The sequence below is a fragment of the Limulus polyphemus genome, unplaced genomic scaffold, assembly GCF_000517525.1.
Source record: "Limulus polyphemus unplaced genomic scaffold, Limulus_polyphemus-2.1.2 Scaffold572, whole genome shotgun sequence".
NCBI lineage: Eukaryota > Metazoa > Arthropoda > Merostomata > Xiphosura > Limulidae > Limulus > Limulus polyphemus.
In genome coordinates this window covers 133,109-136,646 of record NW_013666182.1, presented here as the reverse complement: position 1 = coordinate 136,646, position 3,538 = coordinate 133,109, and the positions used below count along the sequence as shown (strand labels likewise).

At 32.6% G+C, this 3,538-nt stretch overlaps 1 protein-coding gene across 2 annotated transcripts in view; it reads left to right on the top strand.

Annotated features, from left to right (window-relative positions):
• The window catches only part of LOC106459186 (diphosphoinositol polyphosphate phosphohydrolase 1-like), a 54,170-nt gene that overhangs the window by 7,727 nt on the left and 42,905 nt on the right, over positions 1–3,538 (top strand). The gene's annotated exons all lie outside the window — the stretch shown is intronic.

Below are 3,538 nucleotides of genomic sequence, written 5' to 3'. Positions count from 1 at the left end.
AAATTGGGTGTTTTAGTCCTTTATTGCGTATAACTGAATATAAATTCAGTACTTAAAATGAAAAAAAGAAATACGTGTGTTTTCGCATGCACGATACATGGTTAAGAGTACTTTGATATGCTTAAGTGTATAAAATGTATACTAAAGATAAAAACTAATAAGTGTATAAAAACCAGCGAAGTATCTAATTTCCCACAAAAATAAAAAGCCATTGCCAAACGAAGTACTTAAAGGGTTCTTTTAAATCCTCATTCATTCAGTCGAAATGTTTTTCTCTTACAAAAATTTTATCTTTTCAGGTTAAGATTCGGCCCTGGATGTTCAGAAACATGTTTACGTTATATACAAAGTTAGAGTTTTAATTATTTATTCACAAAATGTGTGGTGCAAAAAAAAAAACCTTATTAAGTATTTTCTCGAAACCTCTCACGTGAGCTGCTTTCGCCGAAATCTTCCCTGACTTTCCACCTCTCATTCCAGTAGTTGTTTAGTCAAAGAATCCACACTGAGTAATGGCGTTTTTCTGATACTAAACGTACATTAATATAAGTTTCTTTTTTTTTTAATTCGGAGACTACTATTTGAAGTCAAACGAATAGCAGTATAGGCCCAACATCTAGCTGACTGTGTTAATTAGTATATAATTCACAAACACCGTTGAGAATATATTACATACACTATAAATATTTTTATTAGTTAATACTTATCGGGACGTTTCACATGCTAACTTGTTTTAGTCACGTGAGCCTGACAGAAGGTTTTAACGACACACACACAACACGCATCGGCATTGTGATTGTAATTAGTTGTGTAATAACAAACAGAGGAATACGTCCATAATAAATAATATAATAATACCGGACAAATAAAAACTTTATAATTTATCTAATTTATTTGCCCAGATATATTTAGACAGAATGTAATATTATAATGACGTATAGTTAATCTAATTCGTTATTTATCAATACGTATATATATATATATATATATATATATATGTATTACGAATATGTTCACAATATCTTGTTCGCCTTTAGCCCTGAATATTTCAGTGTGATAATATTAGAACTTTTCTAACCCTGAATATTACCTTATATTGACGACACATTTGTTTCTTCTACTAGGTCCATGTTAAAGAACACGTTGTTTGTTTTTTTATATACTATGTTGTCTGGAAGCTACTTTAAGCAAAAAGCCAGAAGCTCAAGTGTTCCATCATTAGGATGGAATTTTTCTGGAATGTTTTCACTTTTCTTTCGTGATTGGTTCGTTCGTATATTAATTGGGTAAACTTACTCATGCCCCCCCCCCAAGGTATACATACATGTATTTAAGTCTCAAATTTATGTGTAAAAGTTGTTGTTCCAGATATATTTTTTTTGCGCAAGGGCTATCCGCGCTAATCATCCCTAATTTTTATCTTATAGACTAGACGAAAGGCAGCTATTTAACAGCACCAGCCGACAACTTTTGGGCTATCCTAATCAAATATTGGGATTTGACCGTCACTCTTATAACGCAGCCACGACCCTAACGTGGGGAACGCGAATCTGTTTACCCTTGTATTCATAATCTGGTACGCAAAATCTTAGGCCCATAATGGCCTCAGTGTTATCATACCAATCTTGCTGACATGCGTGAAATGACTTCTCCGGGTACCCAGTTCTTGGTTATTGAAAATACAAAAACGTCTTGGTTTCATCGTAGATATGTATGAATTCGTTATCCAGTTATTACGTGCCTGTGTTTATTCCCTCCTCGAATGACTAATTTCGAGGGATTGGTTCAAAAAGATGGCATCTACAATAAAGAAGAAATGTTCAAGTTAAAACTATTATACAACTAAGACCACATTCTGTTTGTCACGCCAATTTAAATATTACAGTTACGTATTTTTTCCGTTTTGTATTGAAGAAAGGTATGGCAAAATATAGATATTGATCATACAAGGTGGTTAATTCTAATTAGTGGCTTATACCTGTCGTATTTCTTTTTTAATCAGAGAAGAAACTCGCATAATAAATCAGAAAGAATATAGAAAAAAAAATCTGTGTTAAAAATGAACAAAGTGGAATTCCATGTTTTTGGCTCAATGTTCCAGGCTTTTTTTTGTTCAATAAATATTCGACATATATAAGTAGACAAGAACCTACCATGAATCCTAACTCTAGTAATCTATATTTGTTAAAATGTTGGATAAAACCAGGGATTTTTAATCACTAGTCACCGTTATCAAAATAATGGAAACAAAGGCAAAATTAACAACGAACTTGGCTTTTTTTTAAGGCAAATTAATAAAGTATTAGATTATTTTCAAGGTACATTTACAGTAAAACCTAATTATGTCTTAATGCTAGTTGATATATCAACCCAGTAATGGTCACTGTGCTTAGATCAAATGAAGTTCAAAGTCATGTATTTTGAGATAACACCAAGCAGATTGATTTTGATTGTTGGGATACGATATGGCTTTGTGTATGTGATTTTGGTGAATGGTGCATGCACCAAACAGTACTTTTCTTTTACTGAACACGAGATCAGACTTAAAATTTATGTGTACCAGATTTTCTGTAAAAAAATAAATAAATAGAAGTTAATGATTAGATATTATACCAAATCATTGTTTGATTGTTTCACTTCCATCCTGGGACCGAGAAGATGACTTTTAGTGTGTATATTACATTTGTGAGTCAAATGAGAAAGCTGGAAAGTTTGAATTCACGAAGAGATTTAGTAGTTTTGTCGGTTATAACAAGTGAAATAAACCTGCCCATATCTTGGGTTTAATGGATTTTATTTTATTTTCTCAGGCGATGTTACTCTGCTAGATTAACTACGAATGAGTGTTGTTTTATATATATATGTGTGTGTACTACGTATGTATATATACGGACTTGCAATGCTACAATCCGGGGTTCGATTCCCGCGTTGGACATAGTAGATATTCCAATGTAGCTTTAGTAAATAACAAACAACGTATATCTATGTGTGTTGTGACGGATTTATTATCATATATTTATTCTAATATCGACGTTTGCTTAGATTAAATTTATATTCAGAAATATGCATAGCTTATACTGTTAAATATGTATTGCAAAACTCCCGCCTATTCTCTAAAGTTGTAGAAGGTTCTCGAGTGTAAGAATCAACAATATATGTATGTACGTAAACGCCAGTGTAGCTTTGTATTGTTACGTAATCTGAATTTTCGAGAAACTCTCCACACGCCTATAAATATAACCAACGCGACACGCTTAAAAACAGTATCTATTATTTGTTTGCTATAGTTGGTGTGCTATAAACTTCTGAAGCTATAACTGTGATTGTTATAACGCTAATTAATCGGGAAACTTAAGATATTTGACCAGGAAAATTTATAAATTTCGAACATTGCAAACCATTTAACTTCAGACATTAACTTCGGACATTAGTGCTTTTACGAAAACTTTACCTAACGTCATCGGTGGAACTCGACCTGTAATCGTCGTGTAATCAGGGAGAACTACAGGGCTAGCTAGCTCTCTGTTAAGTGATTATA